This window comes from Octodon degus, unplaced genomic scaffold (genome assembly GCF_000260255.1).
Source record: "Octodon degus isolate 3935 unplaced genomic scaffold, OctDeg1.0 scaffold00167, whole genome shotgun sequence".
NCBI lineage: Eukaryota > Metazoa > Chordata > Mammalia > Rodentia > Octodontidae > Octodon > Octodon degus.
The window spans coordinates 4,080,405-4,102,674 of record NW_004524743.1 but is presented as its reverse complement, the minus strand read 5'-3'; the positions used below and the strand labels follow the sequence as shown (position 1 = coordinate 4,102,674).

The following is a 22,270-nucleotide window of genomic DNA, read 5'->3' as shown; positions in this document are numbered from 1 at the left end:
ATAGTTGCATTCTCTTAATGAATAGAATGATTTTTTCTAATGGTGTTTGTAAGTAGGATCACAAGTCTGCATCTTGTACAGCAATTAACCACTGAGAAGAATGTATGCAGTGTATTATTTGTTGAAACTGTACTTTCAATTTGATTTGAAACTGTCTCATTTCTATATGTTTATCAATAAAACTTTGAAAAGAAAAAAAATAAAAAAAAGAACTGGGTTGATAATGTAATGTAATCAAACACTATGGCTTCCCTTTACACAACATTTCACTTGCCATGTTTTCGGTTAACCTGGTTCAACTATGGCCCAAAATATATTACATGGAAAGTTCTGGAAATATACAATTTATATTTTTTCAGTTGTTCCATAATGTACATAGTGTAATGAAATTTTGTTCCAAGCATCTCAAGATATGAGTCATATCTGTATCTAGTGATCCAGTGTATCGTCTACTCTCCAAATGGTCACTTAGTGGTCATCTTGGCTATCACATCAGGGGTCATACTTTTGCAGTGCTTGTATTGAACAAATCCTTATTTTACTTAATAATATCCCCAAAGCATGAGAGAAAGGAGGTTGAGAATTTTATGATAATATAATATTAATAGTTTTCTATTTTATTATTGTTGTCTCTTTTTTATGTGTTTGGTACAGGGTCTCACTACACAGCTCAGACTTAAAGTGGTCCCCCTGTTTTCAGCCCCCCCAGTGCTGGAATTACAAGTGTGCACAACCACACCCGGACTAGGTTGCCAGCTCTGCACTCCCAGGGACAGGGTTGGCACAGCACAGTATGGGGGATTATTGTTATCTCTTACTTTGCTGAATTTATAAATAAAGCTTTGTCATAAGAATGTATAAATAATAAGAAAAGGTATAATACATAGTATATAGGAGTTAGCACTATCTGCAGCCTCTGATATTTCCTAGGGGCTTGCAATTTCTCCCACGCTGCTAAGGAGCAATCCTATATGTATTTAAGTATACATGTGTGCAAGATGTTTAAAGAGCACCACTTTCTTGCTACATTGAGAACTGCTATTTCAACCAATACATGTGGCTAAAATGAAGAAAAATACATAAACTATACAGAAGCACGGAATTTCAGCAGCTAAGTTATTCAATTAATGTTTCTCTTTAAAATGTCATTGAAGAATTAGACCTATTTAGTATATCTGTCATTGAAACAAGAACTGTATAGAAATACTCACTGTACCTCTTTCTCACTGTACTGCCGTTATATAGAAATTTTTCATATTCTTAATATGTAAAGTGATTTTACAGTCATTAATTAATTGCTCCAGTCACATATTTTTAGGGAATTCTGTCTTCACTATAGATTCTGCATCCTGTGTGTATCAGATGTGTGGTCAAGTCATGAATTCTTGCATTTCTCTGTCATCATGTTTCTTACCAAGGAAAACAAATCTATGCTTTATCCTTTCTGTGGGAGTTTCATTTCAGTAATTATATTTTTATTCTTAAGAGTCTTAGGTGTTTCTTTTTTCACATTCAAATGCTTTTTGTTCTCATTTCTACTTGTTTTGTTTCATGGTATACTTGGTAATATTTTAAATATATGTCCTCTTTTTTTGTCACGTGTTTATAACTTAAAACACTACCTTAGACCCTGCCCGCTGAGTAGCAATTTCTCCGTGTTCCGAGAACCACCAGATCCAGTCCTAGCCCAGGCCCAGTGAGTGTGTGGGAGAGCTTCCGGCTACCCTGCGCCGGCGGGACCTACTGGTCGCAGCCCAGGCGCAGCGTGGGTGAGACCCTCTTCCACCCCCTTGGGATGTCCCCCACCACTCTGCAGCACCTCCCCCACTCCACCCTCTGAGTAGGAATATCTGCCGCGTTCCAGGAACCCCCAGACCCAGTCCAGCCCAGGCCTAGGGAGTGTGTGGGAGAGCTTCCGGCAACCATGGGCCGGCAGGATCTACAGGTCCCAGCCCAGGCGCAGTGTGGGTGAGACCCTCTTCCATCCCCTTGGGATGAGCCCCCCACCCCATCCACTGAGAGGAATTTTTGCCACATTCCGGGAACCCCCAGATCCAGTCCTAAGCCAGGCCCAGTGAGTGTGTGGGAGAGCTGCCTCTCCCCACTACTCCATCTTGTGCCCTCTAGACTCAGCTCAGGCCTGGCATACAAGCCTGGGTGAAACCTTGCAGCTACAATCCCTGCAGAGAGTGTAGGGTCAGAACCACCCAGCTAGTCCAGGAGCAGAACATCTTGCCAGAGGGGCACAACAGGTTCACCGCCAACGGCAGCAACAGGAAAGAGCTGAGCACAGCAGCCAGACCCAAGACAGGCACAGCTGGATAAATCCAAACTTTGTAGATCTACACCTGAACTTCAGTACGTGCGAAGGTTATAACTGCAACAAAGATCTACAACAAAGGTCAGAAGACAATGCTACACAAAATGATGAGAAGGAATGAAATGCAATATCTGACCCCAAACCCACCCATAACAAGTGCAGAGAACCCCAAACACTAACACAGAACACATTGGGAATCACACAGCTGAAAGCAATGAATCAATGGCTTCTGAAATAAGGAAACTGCTGCAGAAAGGTATAGAGGACCTCAGATTGAAAATAAAAAAAGAAATCCCTGAATTAATAACATCTGCAGTAAAGAATCAAATGCAGAAACATATGGAGGAAACCCAATGCCCACCCACAAAAAGTGCAGAGGACACTAGCTTGGCTCAAATGCATGAATTAATAGTGTTGATAGTAAATAAGCAACAGCAGAACATCAAAGAGGATCTCAGAGTGGAATTCTTTTCTACTAGCTGAGTTCAAATGTACGAATTAATAGAATTGATAGTAAATAAGCAACAGTAGAAAGTTATAGAGGAACTCAGAGCACAATTCTTTTTGGAAATAAAAAAAGAATTCTCAGAACTCATAGAATCTGAAGTAAAGCATTAACTACAAAAACATAGGGAGGAAACCCAATCTGAAAAAAACACTGCAGTAAAAGAATTTATAACTGCTTCCAAAGAATACATTGATGAAAAAATAGAGGAGATTAGAAAAATGACGGATTCCTTGAATGAGCAATACAGAAAAGAAATAGATCACATGAAGCAGAGTCAAAGAGATATAGAGGAAATTAAAATCTCAATCACAAACTTGCAAAACCGTTTAAGTGAAAGTGAAGACAGAGTTTCAGATCTTGAAGACACTGGTGCAACTAGTGAAAAGGTATGAAAGGATCTCTTAAAAACATCTAGGATGCAGGAAAGAATAATCCATCACCTGCAAGTTGATGCAAAGATGAACAATGTGACGCTAACAGGCATCAATGAGAAAGGAGTCAATAAAAATGACATCAAAAAAATATGGGCAGAAGTAATAGCAGAAAACCCCCTAAATATGAGGAAACAATCTGCCATTCAGGTAACTGAAGCATACAGAACGCCAATTAACCTTAACCCAATGAAAAACACACCGAGACATATAATAGTCAAGATCCCAGAAAATCAACACAAGAATAATCTACTGAAAGCCGCTAGAGAAAAGAAGCAGATCACATTCAAAGGAAAACCCATCAGAATGACGGCCGACTTCTCTTCACAAACCATGCAGCCAAGAAGAGCATGGAGCAGAGTACTTCAAGTCCTCTATGAAAACAAATTCCAGCCCAGACTACTATACCCTGCAAAACTCTCTTTCAAGTTTGATGGAGAAGCGAAATGCTTTCATGACAAAGAACAGCTAAAGAATTTCATGATGACAAAGCCAACCCTACACAGGCTACTGAAAGATGTTCTAGAGAGGGACCAAAATGATCAGAGCTCCATGAATGAGATCAGAAGCAACCAACTAAATAGGGCAAGCAATTATACACAGGAGAAAAAGGAGTGAATGAGAACAGGTAAATAACATGTCAATCGTAAGTCAATAATCTCAATTCTAACCATCAATGTAAATGGACTCAATTAACCAATTAAGAAAAATAGACTGGCACAGTGGATTAGGAAACAAAATCCAATAATATGCTGTATACAAGAAATACATTGAACTCATAAAGACATTCATAGGCTGAAAGTCAAAGGATGGAACACAACTTAAAACACTACCTTAACCAAAAACCTAACATAAATCAAAGTACAGAACACAATCATTCAAACTGAAAAGAGGTTGTTTTGTTTCCTTTGTTTTTGTTTATTTTTGGTTGTGTTTGTGCTTTTTCACATTGAAATCCAAAACTGACAGTTTCGCAGGGACCAAAAAGGTAGTGGACCTTCCGCACCTGGCATTAAAGGGCCCAGGCCTCCAGATGCATGTGTTCTTCAACATGTCTTCCATTGTCACTGTTCATGTCCCCATCCCATGAGATTGACACCATGGGAAAGTGCAAGAAAGAGCCACATGGAAGACTTTATGGGCAATGTGCCATACCTTACATCTGCTCACACCTCTTTGGAGACAACATGCTCACATGCGTATACCTGACTATAGAACGCGAGGGAAGCTAGAAAATACAGAGCAGCTGTCCAAATGTGCACTGTCTTTTACTACAAGTAGAATGGTCATTAGTAGGTATCACTTGTTTCTCCTACAGAACCAAAAAAATTGCTCCAAACAAAATTGTACTAATTATTACAGTGTTCCATTTTAATAATTCCTAAGATCAGACCACAAGATAGCTCAGTGGACTAAGTGCCTGCTTAGGCAAGCACAGAGACAAGTGTTCCACCCCTGGTGCTACACACAACTCCAGCACTAGCACCACCCCCAGGTGCACTGAGCCCACAACCAAGTCCAGATATGGTGGCATATATCTGTAATTCTAGACTTTTTTTTGTATTTTTAGGGAATGGTCTACAGAGTGTTCAGGGTCTCACTACTAGATGGGACGTGTAGTGATCCACCTGTTTACAGCCTCCCAAGAGCTGGGATTACTGAAGTGTGCCTCCACACCCAGTCTCGACTGCCAGCTCAGCACCAGCCCCAGGGGTGGGGCAGGCATGGCAGGCCCAGGGATCAAACCCATGGCCCCTTCACGTGCTTGTAGGTGCTTTAATCTGCTGATCCATTTGGCCAGCCCTTCCTGCAATCCTAGAGCTGAGGAGGTTGAAAACAGGAGGATCACTATGAGTCCAAGCTGCATAGTGAAACCCTGTACCAAATATATATTAAATAATAATAATAATAATAATAATAAACAATTTCTAGGATCTTAAAATATCAGTTATAAGAGGTATGCTTTTCAGTATAGGTTCTGCTTATATTACTGCCTTAAAATATAATCCCTCCCACTGTCTACTTCTGTAAATCTAACAAAAGGCTCTCATGGGATCTTTTATGCTCATTCTTAAGGCTAAAAGATTATTTATACTAAGCCAGTTATACTATTTAAATTCCCTAATTTCTCCCTAAGGGTGTTTTTTCTAATATTATCTCCATTGACTATGGAATGTGTCTTGGAAGAGTTACTTTAAAAGAAAAGCTTCTTCATATAACATCTTTTGAACTTTCTTCAATATATGTATTTTCTACAGAATATATTACCTATAAATTCACTTCTAAAATATTTTTCTTTCAATTAGTTTCTAAAAGTTCTGAGTGTTTTTTTAATCCAAGGAAAACTTGAACTGAGAATTCATATGCCTTGTAGTGTCAGGAGCAACAGTTTCTTGGGTGCCTCGTATCACAGGCAGTCCCAGACATGCTGAAAGGTGCGACAATCATTTTCTCACTGTATCCTCTCAACAGTTCTGAAGATGTTTATGTTTGTTCTATAAATGAAGAAACTAAGGCCCAGACTCACCCCAGTACCATCACAGTAGTGACACTTAGCCCCAGGGAGCCTTGGGAGCTTTGCTGAGCTATGCCCTGTATCCCCACCATAGTACTGAGCCCTGAATGTCAGGAGCTTTGAAAATGTCAAAAGGAAGGATCAAAAGGTGATCTCAGACCTCCAGCCCACACAGAACAGGTCCAGGAGACATAGATGTAGAACTTGGAAGTCACACATCTGAAATTTCTGAAATGAGAGTAACTGAATTAAAGAGAAAACCCCATCAGGCTTCTTCCATAGCTTCTTCCATAGCCTGATGGAGTTTTTTCTTTAATTCAGTTACTCAGAAACAATCACTCTAGATCAGAAACAATCACTCGAGTAAAAACAAATGAACAAAACAGATGCCAACAATAATGAAAGAATTGCTCAGCAATGTAAAGAAGATGGGGATTTTAAAAAAGAAGGCATAAAAAATGATGGACATGTTACAGGAAGAATAAAAAAGGAATTAGAATGCATGAAAGACTCAAACACATACCTGCTGTTTCATTGGCACCTTGCAGCTATTGAGTTGTTATTTCTTGTTCAAAATCTTTTAATTTCAATGAAATTAAAAATTCTATTGAAAGCTAGCAAAACTGCTTCAGTGAAAGTGAAATAGACATTCAGAATCTGAAGACAGCATTTCAGCTAGCAATTTCAAAAGGAAGTCTCATAAAAATAACAAGGAACCAAGAAATAACAATTCAACCCCTGCAAGATTATGCAAGGAAAAACAATGTAGACTGAAAGGTGTTAATGAAATAGCAAGTATTAATGCAAACCACATAAAAGGACTATTTGCAGAAATTATAGCAGAAAATGTCCCAAACATGGGGAAAGGATGTCACATACATAAGTGAGACAGATGGAACTCCAATTAACCATAAACAAAACAAACCTACACCTTGTAACATAATAACCAAGGTCACAGAAATTCAGCCAAAGAACAAAATATTAAAAAGCTATTAGAGAAAAGAAACAGATCAACTGTAATGGAAAGCCCATCAGAATCACAGCAGATTTCTCAACTCAATCAAGTCAAAAGAAGTTAGAGGTAAGTATTTGAGGTCAAGAAAGAAAACAACTTCAACCCAGATTGATGTCCCTTAGAAAACTATTTATCAAATCTAGTGGAGAGATAAGATACCTCCAGGACAAAGAACAATTAAAGAAATTCATGACAACCAAACCACCCTACAAAGAGTACTGACATATTCTAGAAAGAGACAGAAATGGCCAAAACTTCAAGAACAACAACAGAAAGGAACCAACAAGCAGAGCAATAACTAAACTGAGGGGAAAAGTAGGGAACCTATAACATGACAAAAAATAAGCCAATACATATCAATCATAACCATTGCTGTAAATGTCCTCAATTCACCAATCAAAAGAAGCAGTCTGAGAGAGTGAATTAAAAAACAAAATCCAACAGTGTGCTATACACAAGAAACACATTTTTTTAAATTTTTTATGTGTTTGGCACAGTATCTACAGGGTCTCACTACATAGATTGGACTCATAGTGATCCTCTTGTTTTGAGCTTCCCAAGTGCTGGGATTACAAGCATGCACCACCACACACAGTCTCATTCACCATCTCAGGGCACCCCTGGGCTGGGGCTGGCACAGAACACCGGGGATTGAACCCCAGAAGAAACACAACTAACTCAAAAGGAAATTCATAGACTGAAATGCAAATAATGGGAAACAATGCTCCATGGAATAGAAATCCTGAAAAAGCAGAGATAGCTATACTTGGTGCTAACAATGTCAACTTCAGACCAGAGTGATTAAAAGAGATAAATAAGGCCACTACATACTTGTTAGGGGAAAATTGCAAGAGGAAGAGATGACAATCATAAATATATATGCACCCAATGCAGGAGCACACAACTACACAAGACAAATTTTAACAAACATGAAAACTCTGATGAGAAATAATACAATTGTAATGGGGGACTTTAACATCCCATTGATACAAAGAGATATATCAACTGGGCAAAGAATCAACAAAGACATAGCAGAACTAAGTCAAACTTGTTAAGAAATGGGCTTAGTGGACCTTTATAGAGTCCTCTACCCAACAACATCAAAACACATTCTTCTCAGTTTCACATGGGACATTCTCCAAAATAGACTATGTACTGTAATGGGGTAACTGAATTTTGTGCTATAACTGTGGAGAATTGCTAGGAGGAACCTTGTGTCCTCACTAAAATGGCTTCCTATTATCTACTCTGAAATTATGTGTTTCCACACTAACCATATCTTGTAAAAACAGCTTGCTCAACAGGCCCCATCTGAGGTAAGTTCTGCTTCTTGCTAAAAACTGTGAAAAACTCCTAGGCATAAACAGCTTGTAGCTGTGTCAGCAAGGATGTAGTTTTCTTACTATAAAAGACTGTGCTTAACTCTGTTTCATGGCTGTTTGGCTTTTCCCTGTGTGGAGTTTGCTGGTCAGTCACTGGACTGGCTAAGAGAGGTTCACTAAATTCTAATCCATGCTGGTCTCAGTTTCTCTTCAATTCAAACCTGATACATTTGGGGGCTCATCCAGGATCCCATTTGTACTGGGACAAAAGAGCCAAGACTTTTCTGAGTACTCTTCAGGGGACTAATAGAGACATTCCTTGGCCTTGAGGAGATTTTACTGGCCTCAGGAATCTAGTAAAATCTATTCAGAGCGAGCCATCAGCATTCTTACTGATAAAACTGTTCGGGTTCTGTTTGGGGTGCCTGTCATGAGTCTTTGGAGGAGTTCGATACAACATTATCCCCAAGACTGCACTCCAGACCATGATGGTGGCTGGTAGTCTTTGATATCTCAGTTTCCATTTGTTTAATGTTCTGTGTTTGTGTTTGTCCTTGTCCTTGTCACTATGAGTCAGTCTGCTTCTGCTTCTGCTTCTGCATCTTTGTCACCCCTACAATGTGTTCTATATCATTTTCAGGATTTCAGACAAGGAGCCTCAGGATACAAGGACTCCATGTCCCATGGAAAACTCTGAACCTTCTTTGAATTGGAATGACTGCCCTTCTCTGAGGCTGCTTGGCCTCCAGAAGGCTTTTTTAATGTTACTCTTGCTTACCAGGTCCAGAGAGTCATCTTCAGAAACCTGAAACACCCTGACCAGGTCCCTTACATTCAGGCTTGGATTGATCTTGTCCATGACCCTCTGGAATGGTTCAAGGCTTGCCATTCTGGACACCATCCACAGAAGACCAGCCAATCCCTCATGGCCACACTGGCACCTCCAAAGGATAAGAGGCAGGGGTCCTGGTTTCTTGTAAATCATCTTGAAACATGCCCCTACTTCCAATACCAAAGCCTGGGACCTCTGACTACATGCCTGTCCATGATCTACGTTAGGTCAATCACAGAGTGGAGACACTCCACCCTACTGTATGTTCCCTCCTCCACCAGTGATCTGTATAATTGGAAAAATCAGAACCCCTTCTTCTCTCAAAATCCTCAAAGCCTTATTTCCTTGATTGAGTGTTTTCTTTAGTCATCAAATAACTTGGAATGATTGTCAACAGTTGTTACAGACTCTCTTTACATAAGAAGAGAGAACGAATTCAAGGTTTGGGCTGAAAACTGATCTTGGGACTGGACAGACAGGCCACCTCAGACCTGACTCAACAAGAATATGTTTTCCCTCTGACTCAACCTGTTTGGGACCCCAGCTCCAATTCAGGTAAGGAGGCTCTCAATCAGAATCTCCAGCTTTTACTTGAAGCCATAAGGGCAGAAGCCAGGAAGCCTACCAATTTGTCCAAGGTAACTCATGTAAGTCAGAGACCAGAGGAGTCTCCCGCCACCTTCCTAGACTACCTCCAAGAGGCTTATAGGATTGATATGCCCACTGACTCAGAGGCATCTGAAAATAGATGGGCTATAAATATTGCCTTCATGTCTCAGTTTGCCCCACACATTAGAAAGAAACTCCAGAAAATTGAGGGATTTAAAGGAAAAAGCCCTAGAAGAATTGGTAGAAACAGCACAAAATGTATTTAACACAGGGAGGATCAAATGGAGCTGAATAAATGGATGGCAAAAATTCTTATAGCCATGGGGGAAAAAGAAAAAGATAAACCTACAACAAAGGGCTCAACTTCACAGGGGAAACAAAGGTGGGTTCCCCTAAAAAAAAATCAATGTGCTTATTGTAAGGAAGAAAGAGATTGGAAGAACAAATGCTCAGAATGAAAGAAAAAGGATAGCCAGGTCCAAGCACTTCCCCAAGAGGAAGACTGACAGGGACGGGCTCTTCTTCTGGCCCCCAGGCATTCAGGGTAACCCTAAAAGTGGGGGCCAAACAGTTGATTTCTTGATCGACACAGGGGCTACTTATTTGGTCTTAAAACAAGCTGTGGGACTCCTCTTAGTGACAAAGACCCACATTCAGGGCACCACAGGAAAGACAGTTATATCCCTGGGCTCAGGCCAGAATCAGGAATCTGGTAACAAAACAAATGATTCACTCTTCTTGTCATGCCTGAATATCCATACCCCTTGATTGACCAAGACCTGCTCCACAAGTTGCAGGCCAAAATTTCCTTTAGGGAGCATTCCTCTCAAGTGACTTACTGCAAAACCTGAGCTCAACTCCCAGCCCTCTTCTATTCTGTTCACCTGCCCCATCACTGAGGAATATCTGCCTCTTGTAGAAGAGGATAATTCCCTAGGCAGCTTGGGGGAACTCCTACTCATATGGACTTTAAAAATCCAAGGAGTATGGGCAGAGAAAAAAACCCAGGGCTTGACCCTCACCAGCTCCTAATTGTGGTTTCAATTCTCCCAGGAGCATCTCCTGTTCATATTCATCAATATCCCTTGAACCTTCAGGCTCATATGGGCATGGAGGTCCACATTCAGAGACTCAAAGAAGCAGAGCTTGAGAGGTGGCACAAAAACCAGTGGGGCCAGTGGACATATTGCCTGTCCTCCTGCCCTGAGTTCTAGAAAAACCATCCTGCTCAGACTCTGATCTCATGCTAGCCAAGAGCTTAAACACCATACCAACTCCAGAAGGCTAGCTGACTCTGCCCAATTCAAGAGTTCTCCTCACGGAAGCACTAGGCCAGGAACTGGTCCAGCAGACCCACCAAGACACCTATTTAGGGGGAACTTATTTCATCTGATCAGCTGACAAATGGTCAGTGAAGATGTCTCCAGTGTGCCCAGGTCAATCTGGGTAAGACCGCCTCAGTAACAAGACAGAATGCAAGATGCATCTCCTGGGGAACACTGGGAAGTTGTTGTCCTTACAGAGATAGTTCCCAATTCAGCCTGCCCATTACCCTGGGGTCCAACAATGATCTAGCTTTTATATCCCAGATTACTCAAAAAATGTCACAAGCTGTGAACATAGACAGGAAAGTCCACTGCACCTATTGGCCACAGAGCTCAGGACAGGTAGAGAGAATTAACAGGGAAATTAAGGAAACTATTACTAAGTTAGGGTTAGAAACTGGCAAAAACTGGATAAGTCTCCTTCCCTTTGCCCTTTTAAGGGCACAATTGTGAATAATGAAATCTGTGTTAAATTCATAAACTGTAATAATCTGTCAGGATCTTTGAATTTCTCCAACTATAACCCTTATATCTCTAGCTATGAAACCTCTTCTTTGGCAAAATAGTAGAACAACATGTAACATAATTGGGGTGTAACCGAGCCAAAGAAAAAAATGGCTCTAGAGATTCATCAAAAGGAAAACTGGGGACAGTTCTCGATGTCTCCTTGGATAAATGACCTGATATCTGCCTTAATTGGACCTGTTTTCCTGTTTCTCTTGGTGCTGACCATCAGGCCCTGCATCATAAACTGTTTAACTAAGTATTATCAACAAAAAATCAAGACTGTGAAGTTAATGGTACTTAAAGCTCAATACCAGCACTTAGAAGTAACTGAGGAAAAAATGATTTGATTCCCAGATAAAACCAGTAAGGAACGTAATGGGTTAACTGAATTTTGTACTATAACCGTGGGAAATTAATAGGAGGAAACTTGTGTCCTCACTAAAATGGTTTCCTATTATCTACTCTGAAAATATGTGTTTCTACCCTAAATGTATCTTGTAAAAACAGCTTCCTTAACAGGCCCCATCTGGGGCAAGTTCTGCTTAATGCTAAAAACTGTAAATACCTCCTACTCATAAACAACTTGCAACTGTATCAATGAGGATATAATTTTCTTACTATAAAAGCCTGTGCTTAACTCTGTTTCATGGCTGTTTGGCTTTTCCCTGTGTAGAGTTCACTAGCCAGCCACCAAATCAGCTAACAAAGGCTCACTAAATGCTAATCCTTTCTGGTCTCAGTCTCTATTCAATTCAAACCTGGTACATATACTAACATATATAGCATGTTTGAGTAAATGCAAAGGACTTGAAATTATCCCATGCATATTGTCTCAACATAGTGCAATGAAACTGGAAATTATTAACAAAAGAAATAGCAAAAACTCCATAAGCACATCAAAATTAAATAATATGCTCCTAAACAGTCAATAACTCATAGATGATATTAAAGAAGAAACAAAAGTGAAAATACAACTTACCAAAACCTGAGAGATGCTAAGAAAACTGCCTTAAGAGGGAAATTTATACCTGTAAATGCTCACATCAGGAAAACAGAATGAGCCCAAATAAACAATCTTACACTGCAACTCATGCTCTTAGAAAAAGTACAGCAAGTCAAGCCCAAAGCCCAAAGAAAGCAGGAAATTGTAAAGATCAGAGCAAAAATAAATGTAATGGAGACTAAGAAAACAATAAAAACAATTACCGAATTGAAGAGTTGGTTCTTTGAAATAATAAATAAAATTGGTAAAACCTTAACCAACCTCATTTTAAAAAAGAAAGAAAACATTTAAATTCATGCAGTGAGAAACAAAAAGGGTGAAATCACTATGGATGCTATAGAAATTCAGAAGATTATCAACACTTATTTCCAGAGTCTTTACCCTCACAAAATAGAAAATACAGAAGAAATGGACAGATTCCTAGATACTTATGAACTACCAAAGCTAAATCAAGAAGATATAAAAAATCTTAATAATCCATTATCAACCAAAGGAATTTAAAATGTAATTTTAAAAACCTACCAACAAAGAAAAGCTCAGGTCCTGATGGATTCACAGCTGAATTTTACAAGAAATTTAGAGAAGATTTAATCCCAACACTTTTCAAACTCTTCAATGAAATTGATAGGGAAGCAATACTCCCAAACTCAAGGAGGCAAGTATTACTCTGATACCAAAACCAGAGAAGGACCCACCCAAAAAAGAAATATCCAGGCCAATCTTCCTAATGGACATAGATACAAAATCCTCAATAAAATACCAGCAAACAGAATGCAGCATATCATCAAAAAGATTATACATCACAACTAAATGGGATTCATCCCAGAAATGAAAGGATGGTTTAATATATGCAAAACAATAAATGTAACACACCATACAACAAAGCCAAAGACAAGAACCATAAGACGATCTCAATAGATGCAGAAAAAGCTTTTGACACAGTCCAACACTCATCCATGATTTAAAAAAAAAAAACCTACAGAAAATTAAAATAGATCATCTTTACCTCAACTGTACAAAAGCCATCTGTGACAAACCAACAGCCAACATCATACTAAATGCACAAAAACTGAAAGTTCTCATGTTAAAATCAGGAACAAGACAAGGATGCCTACTGGCAACCTATATTTCTTTTCAATATAGTTCTGGAAACATTAGCCAGAGGAATTAGACAAAAGAGAAAAATAAAAGGAATAATGATTAGAATGGAAGAAATAAAATTATCATTACTTATAGGTGACACGATACTCTACATAGAAGACCTCAAAAACCCCAAGAGACTTGTCAATTTAATAACCAAATTCAGTAGCATAGCAGGATACAAAATCAGCACTCAAAACTCAATAGCATTTGTATACACAAATAACACACACACAGAGAAATTAGGGAAACGACAATTTCCAAAAACTATCAAATAAATGAAATACTTAGGAATGAATCTCATAAAGGAAATAAAATACTTATACAGTGAAAATTACAGTATGCTGAGAAAAGATGTCAAAGAGGATTTAAGAAAATGGAAAGATATTCCTTGCTCCTGAATAGGAAGAACTAACATGAAAATGGCCATATTCCCAAAATTGTTATACAGATCCAATGCAATCCCAGTTAAAATAGCATTAGTATTCCTCACAGATCTAGAGAAAACATTCCTTAAATTCATGTGGCACCAGAAGAGACCTAGAATAGCATAAACAATCCTGGGCAACAAAGGAAAGGCAGGAGGCATCACAATTCCTGACTTCAAATTACACTACAGGGACTGGGGAGGTAGAGCAGTGGCATAAGCACCTACCTGGAAAGTGCATGGTGCTCAGTTTGATCCCTGCTACCAAAAAAGAAAGGAAGAGAGAGAGAGAGAGAGAGAGAGAGAGAGAGAGAGAGAGAGAGAGAGAGAAGAGAGAAAGAAATTATACTGCAAAGCTACTGTGATGAAATTATCATGGTACTGTCAAAAAAAACAGACCTGGGTATCAATGGAACAGATTGGATGAAGCAGACAACACTACAAATGAACTCACCCACCTTATCTTTGACAAGGGAGCCAAACATGTTCACTGGAAGATAACCTCTTTAACAAACGGTGCTGGAGAATCTGTGTTTCTACATGCCAATGACTAAAATTAGACTGACATCTATCACCATGTACTGAAGTCAAAATGTATCAAGGATTTCAATATTAAAACAAAAACACTAAATCTACTGGAGGAGAAAGTAGGTAGGAATCTGAAAGAGGTAGACAGCTCATTAACAAAAAACAAAATGCACAGGAAGTTTAAAGAATGAACAACTGTTATCTCATCTTATTAAAAAGATTTTCGCATGTGAAAACAAATCACTAACAATGTAAAAAGAAAAACCCATGAATTGGGAAAAAAAATTGCAGTCAACCATCCCTCAGACAAAGAACTTCTATCTAGAACATACATAAAAGATAGAATTTTAAAAATCAGGTACTTAACATTCAAAGATCCAATCCAAAACTGGGCATCTGAGATGATTATACATTTCTCAGATGAAGAAATGCAAATGGAAAATAAATATATGAGAAAATGTTCAACATTATTGGTCATTTGAGAAATGCAAATTAAAACAATACTGATATTCCATCTCATTCCCAAAAGAATGGCAACCAATAACAATCAAGAAGTCAACCAATAACAAATGCTGGGGGGAATATGTGGAAAAAAGAATCCTTCTCTACTGTTGGTGGAGTGTAGAATACAACAACCAATATGGAAATCAGTGTAGAAATTCCTCAAAAAAAATATTAGAGGTCTTATTGAACCCAGCTATCCCCCTGTAGGGATATGTATGTGCACCCATGTTTACAGCAGCACAATTTGTCATAGATAAATCTTGGAAACAACCCAAATGCCCAACTGAGAAATAGGTAAAAAGAAGCGGTATTTTTATACAGTGGAGTATTACTCAGCTATACAACAGATAAACATGAGGCTTTTATCAGACAGTGGATGCACCTAGAGACCATACTCATAAGTGAAATACAGGGCTGGGGAGATGGCTCAATGGAATAGTGCTTGCCTGGCAAGCACAGGGCCCTGAGTTCAATCCCCGGTTCTGCCAAAAAAAAAAAAAAAGTGAAATACATGTATAAACATGTGTCTCCTTCATGTAAAAACTTGAAAGAGTAAAATCTAAAAAGTACAATAGATACTGTGAAAGTGAAAGAAACTGTTCAAGGGGAAGGAACAACTGGAATGAAAGAAAGGAGAAAAGAAAGAAAGAGGGAAAGGGAACGTGTATGTACATACAAGGATAACTTGGATAATTGTACTGCTAATTTCTACTTGTTTAATGAAAGGAATCATAAATCCTCAATTTTTTTCTTTTTTTAAATTTTTTGACTGATTTTGCTTGCTTATATTTGGCAATCTGAAGAAGTATTTTGAAGACATTTAATGTAGTATAACAACCATTGTTGAATTCCTATCATCTTGTTTATTGAAATTCATTGTTTCTGTTTTTTACTTTTTTTATTCTCTTTGAAAACATTTATCTTTTTAAAAGAATAACCGCTTAAAAGAGAAAACTTTGACTTTATTATAATAAAGTCTCCTTATGTAGCTATTAAAGTCTTGTTGTCCCTATGATGACTCCATTTTACCATGAGCAGGCCAGAGGTTCTCTACCTTTGGAAGAAAAATGGGGAAAAGGAAGGAAAAATTCCTTGAACTTCCCCTAGAGCAGAGCTCACTAATCACTCTTGTCCCCATCTTCAGAGGTTGTGATACTGTCCCACCTGGGAGAGAATGACCCTGTGGAAAATCACTGTAGCTCATCTGTAACCACACCAACTGGAATTGTAGTGAATTTTACTTTTTTATCACCCATGTTATCGAAACAACTGATTTCCACTTTAATCCTCAGATGAGAACATATTTTGTAATTCTGCATGTATTTTTTAAGCTACACATGGATCTCACCACAAAGTTTAACATTATTGATTTATACCTGAATTGCAGCTCAGAAAGATGGAAAATAATCAAATGTCATGGTTAATATCTACTACTCTAGCGGAGCATGCAGGGCATTGTGGACAGAGGAGCAGGGGAATATTGGGAAAGTGACTTCTTCCATTGAAGTTGAGTCTCCTTCTCTACCAGGAGCTAAGTATCATCTTCAGGGACAGCAATGAGGACCTCACAGACGAGTTGTATGTCTACAACCCTGTTACTAATCAGTGGTTCCTACAGTTGTTAGAAAGACACCCCACCAGTCTGTGCTGCCCATGGATTTCTCTGCTATGGTACCAGAATATAAGTGTTGGGGAAAATGGTTGAACGTGGATGATACAGCAATGAATTATATGAGCTTTCAGCCAGTTGTTGGTATTCGGAAAATGTAAAAGCCCGTGTTCCCACACCACCACTTTCTAGTTTACCTCCTGCCCTCGCCCTGAATATAGTTTCTCTTTGTATGGCAACAAATGCTATTTGTTTGGTAGTCTGTTAAATGAAAGTGAAGATCCAAACAATAACGTTCCAAGATATTTAAGTGATTTCTATGAGCTGGAGCTGCAGTGTGGCTCTGGTGCTGTGGCCTGGAGCATTCCACTCACGAGGGGCTTGTGCCTTCTCTCAGAGAATTCCATGCAGCTGTTATATGCTGCAGAAAGGGCTACAGAATCCCTCAGCTGTTTGTTTTTGGCAGAATATGTGCTGATCATTCAGGATGACCTTTGGCACACTGGCTTCAAAACTGTGTCATGGTCAAAACCAGAAACAAACGTGACAGTGCCACTTCCAGGAAGAACACTCTACCAGTATTATAGGGAATAAGATGTACATTTTTGGAGGATGGGTAAAAATACTGAGACTTCACCTCATGACTGTGACTGGAGGTGTACCAGTACATTTCCTAACCTAAGTCCAGATACAGTAGAATGGATCACCCTAATATTAGATCCTCAGGCAGATTTAAAAAAAAAAAAAAAAAAAAAAAAAACAAGGCTGATACCAAGAGCCAGACAGTGAGTTGTTGCAACTCCAATTGGCACTTGGCAGTATTTTTGGAGGGGAAGAAATGGCTACACAACAATCACTAAATATTGAAGTTTGCTGCAGGATCTCTATCTTGACACTGAGAAACTTCTGGTAATCAAGACCAACAGCAACTTTTTCCATGTGAAGTGGGATGAGGTGCCCACGGTGAAGGGTTACCTTCTGCAGCTGAACATGGATTTGCAGTACCAGGCTGCCTCGGCAGCTTCCTCCGTGGCGCCAAAAACTCCAGGAGGGATGGCAGAGCCTCACAGATATGGTGGCAACAGCACCCTTCCTCATGGTATCAGTGACACAATAAATAGTACAAAAACTGAACATACAGGAATGAAAGGAATTTCAGTGAGAAACCAGATTCCAAAGCAACAAATCTAAATTCCACTTTACATTCACCTTTGGCAACTAATGCTTCTAATCCTAATAGTTGTACAGAGGAGATACTAAGGAAAAATGAAGGTCCTCACACTTCAGCAAATGTAAGTATGCTAAGTAGTTTCCTGGACTTAAAAATAGTCATCCCAGAGCCTCTGTATCTGTTACTGTTTTCAACGCACAAACTTTGATAGCCCAGATCATTAAAATCCAGTCGTCAAGTACAAATGGGGTTACTGTTAAAGATAAGACCTCACTAACAACACTCAGTACCAAAGCTAAAAAGGAGGAATATTGTGCTCTACCTGCCACTGAGATCAGCCATGTGGAGATCCATACCACAGTCATATCATTGCTAAAGAGAGAACTTCAAATCCAGTGTCCAAATGAAAGCAGGAGCATGACTGTGGTGTGATGTGGGGATTTTTTAAAAAATTACTGCAATGGTGAGCCAGTTTTACTTGCTGCCAAAAGGGCAACCACAAAGGTAGAAAAGAGCACCACAAAGGTAGAAAATGCAGATGTTCCTGACTACAATTTACTTAACAAGGTCTAGTTTCAGAAACGGGTTATAGATTCAGGGTTGTGCCATCAGTGGTTGGTTATGGAATAGGACCTTTCAGCAAAGTTAGTGAATTTAAAATGTTCATGGTTTTCCTGGAATTCCTTCTGCAGTCAAAATTTCAAAGCATATCGAAGGCATCTGCCTTTCCAGGGAGCCTCCAACCTCACCTTCCAGAAATATTTTTGAACATTCTGCCTACTGGATTATCTGTACTGCACACATATAAGACAACCTGAGTCAGCTTGTGTTTGTAAAGATCTACCGTGGTCTTAAGACTTCGTGCATAGTGACTTCTTGGCAGCTCGTGAACATGCACATCGATTGCACATGCATACCTGCCATTGTCCTTGGCAAAGAATGAAAAGGAGTATGGACCAGTGACACAAGTGCGAAGACCTCAAGAAAATATGCATGGCCGGGGAGATGGCTCAGTGGAATAAGCGCTTCCCTGGCAAGCGCAAGAGCCTGAGTTCAATCCCCGGTTCCACAAAAAAAGAAAGAAAAAAAGAGAGAGAAAAGAAAAGAAAATATGCAGATTTTTAGACACATACTGAGTGGTTTCTGAACTCTAAAGATAAAATAAGTGCACTGTATGGTAACTTAAAAAAAAACCAAAATAGGTAGATGATAGATAGATAGATAGATGATAGATAGATAGATAGACAGATAGACACATAGATAGATAGATAGATAGATAGATAGATAGATAGATAGATAGACATCTAGACAAGTAGACAGACAGACAGACAGACACAGACAGACAGATAGATGAATTTGCCTTAAATAGTTAATGATTTAGGGCCAGGTATGTAGCTCAGTGGCATAGGTGTCTGCCTGGCAAGCACAAAAAGTTCAATCCATAGTACAAAAAAAAAAAAAACTTTATGATTTGAAACTACAATATAGAATAATATAATATAATGAATCTTAGTATTTCTCTTAACTTAAAATGTCCAAATATTTTCAAGTCCATGGCATTACTACTATAGATTTTAATATCCATAATTTTTTCCATATATATTAGGTAGAATAAGCTGGCATTGAGTGTTTAGGAATGCCAGACACTGGGCCACAGGCTGTTATGCTGAGAGTAGAAGTGGAGTTGTTCTTTTTCTTACCCACAAGTCCACTAGCAAGTTCTGTTGGTTCCATCTACAGCACTTACACAAGTGGTTCATTTCTATCTCTATCCTGAGCACCCAAGCCCAGCCACTATCTCCTGCCTGGTTACTGTGGCAATCTCCTAACTGGTCTTCCTGCTTCTATTCTTGGAACCTTACAACCCGTTCTCTAGAGTATATTTTATACCATAAATCACTTTTTATGACTATACATATCATTCCAAACCCTTCCTATAAGCCTACAGTATACCCACACCACCCACCCACCCATACAATACCAAATCTTGACCTTAAAATCTCCAGTGACTAGGGGCTGGGGAGATGGCTCAGTGGAATAAGTGCTTCCCTGGCAAGTGCAAGGGCCTGAGTTCAATCCCCGGTTCTGAAAAAAAAAAAAAGAAAAAAATCTCCAGTGACTAATTTCAGGAAAATAAAATCCAAATCTTCCTGATGAAGCAAGGCCCTACTTAATCCCACTCTCACCAACTTGTCTAACATCATCTCTTGCCACACTGTTCTGTGCCAGTCACCCCCCTTCATATGTGTTGTTTTTCTCATATACAGAAAACTTTACCCTAGTGGATTTTGCTCAACCATCCTTTCTGTTGGGAATGAATTCCTTGCTCATATTCCTACAGTTGGCTCCTTTTCATCATCCCAGCTAACTCTCAGCTCAAGCATCTCTGCTCTCTTACTGAGGCCTGCTTTGTAGGGTTGCTAAATTTAGTAAAGATGTAAGTCTTTAAGTGTATACATAAATTCCCAATGAACAATAAATAATATTTAATATGAGTATGTCCAGTGAAATATTTGAAACATAATAATATTGAAAAACTTGCTTATCTGAAATTCAGCTGTAACTGGAGGTCTCATGTCATCTGCCAATCCTACGTCATTGATCAGAGGACAAAAAAGTACCCTTGAAATGCCAGCCAATCCACATCAAATTCTCTGGTTTCGTGGCCTTAACTCACCACTACCTGATACTATGTTGTCTCAGTGTTTATTGTTTTCTTCTCAAACAATAACTTTTCTTACTTCTAAAACTCAAGCTCCCTAACCACAACCAATTTTTCTATCACACATATTTTTACCCAAAATTTGCTCAAGCTTGAGGAAGTGTTAATGCTTTAATTGACCATAATGTGTAAGTCTGAAAACATAAATATACCCTACTTAGATTATAAAAATTTTTGATAGCTTCCCACATTATCAAATATGTGATTTAACATAAAAATTTTATTTTCATTACTGGCCCACAATGAATAAATAGCTTTCTTTCAAATGAAAAAAATTATATAAAATTGTACCAAGTCCTAGATATTTTGTAGGAAAAAATATATGGAGTTAAGGTCAAGTTCAGGAAAGTTTTCAAAAGAGAAAGACATAAAAGAGGATGCAATCGCTTTTTAAAGACATCCAGATGATGTCTTTAATAGTGAGACCTTGTACCAAATACATAAAAAAAATTGATAAATAATCAAACCACAAATAGTATACTTGAACTTAAAAATCTCTTCAGCCATTTCCAGGATTCCCAGTTCTCTTGGGCTTCTAGTGTTCTGACCATGAAAACCATGTCCAAATACTTTACTGTGTTGATACCCAAGGTCACTTTCATGGTTGAGGGTGCCTTTTACTCCATGTATGGACTCAGTCTCTAATCACTTCAGTGGAAAGACCCTCGCAGACACACCTAGAAACATCAAATTTAGTCTCTTCCTCTGCTTTCATGTGGCTGTCAAGTCCTTTTCTGTCTGTGTTCTGATATTATTCTTATAAGGACAGCAATGCTATTGGATTAGAACACACATGCGAAGCCAATACGAAATCCCCTCAGTGTCATCGTAGCTGTGAAGACCCTATTTCCAAATTGCATCACATTTCCAGGTATCAAGGCCTAGGACTTAAAGAAACATTACCCCATGACACTGTTCCATTCTCGATTTGTATTGTCAATGTGAATATCACAATATGAAAAACTACAGACAAGAAGAACAAGCTTATAAAATAAGAGGATTTTGAGGGAGCACTCATGTAGCATGCTGCAAGTGTGGACAGATATTTGGTTCTAGTTTCACTGGACTAGATCCTCTGAGAGTGAAACCTGTGTGAATTGGAATGACAGGACTGATGAGAATTAAGGAACCCTGATAGAAAAATGTCTTCCTGCTACTTAGAAAATTGGTCAGGCTAGAGCTCTAATCCAGCCACACTGTATTCTCTTAATGAGGATTTTTTTTTTCCCATTAACCAACTAAACCTCCCTTAAGGGTCTATGACACATGTCATCTGGCTAGACAATGGCAATCACAAGTCTAATGATAACATCATTTTGTGAATGCTTATTTTTTTAAGGAATTTTTAAGTCTTATATACATTTTTACTTCATTCAATCATCTACCATAATCAAAGGCTGGGTCCCTGGGTAACACTGGAAGGTGCTGAAACCTTTATTTATTTATTTTTTTTTTGAAACCTTTAAAAAGTCGGGTTTAGTAGCAAGGTTTTAGGTTCTGGAGGTGGTGAGGTATTTTCCCTGCAGTTCCTTCATAGTTTTCATTTGAGCCCTTGAGAGCAGATTATTATAAGCAGAGGAGGCCTGGCTCTTGCTGTTCTCTTTATTCTTTCTGCTCCTGTTTGAGATGTGCCACCTGCTCCTTTTAAAATTTTATTTATTTATTTATTTGTTTATTTATTTATTTATTTATTTGGCACAGGGTCTCACTATGCAGCTTGGACTCATAGTGATATTTTTGTTTCAGCTTCCCCAGTGCTGAGATTACAGGCATGCACCACTA

General features: G+C 38.8%; 1 pseudogene; it reads left to right on the top strand.

The window, feature by feature from the left end:
- The window catches only part of LOC101565449, a 31,223-nt pseudogene extending 10,090 nt beyond the window's left edge, over nt 1-21,133 (top strand).
- The last annotated feature ends 1,137 nt before the right edge of the window (nt 21,134-22,270 follow it).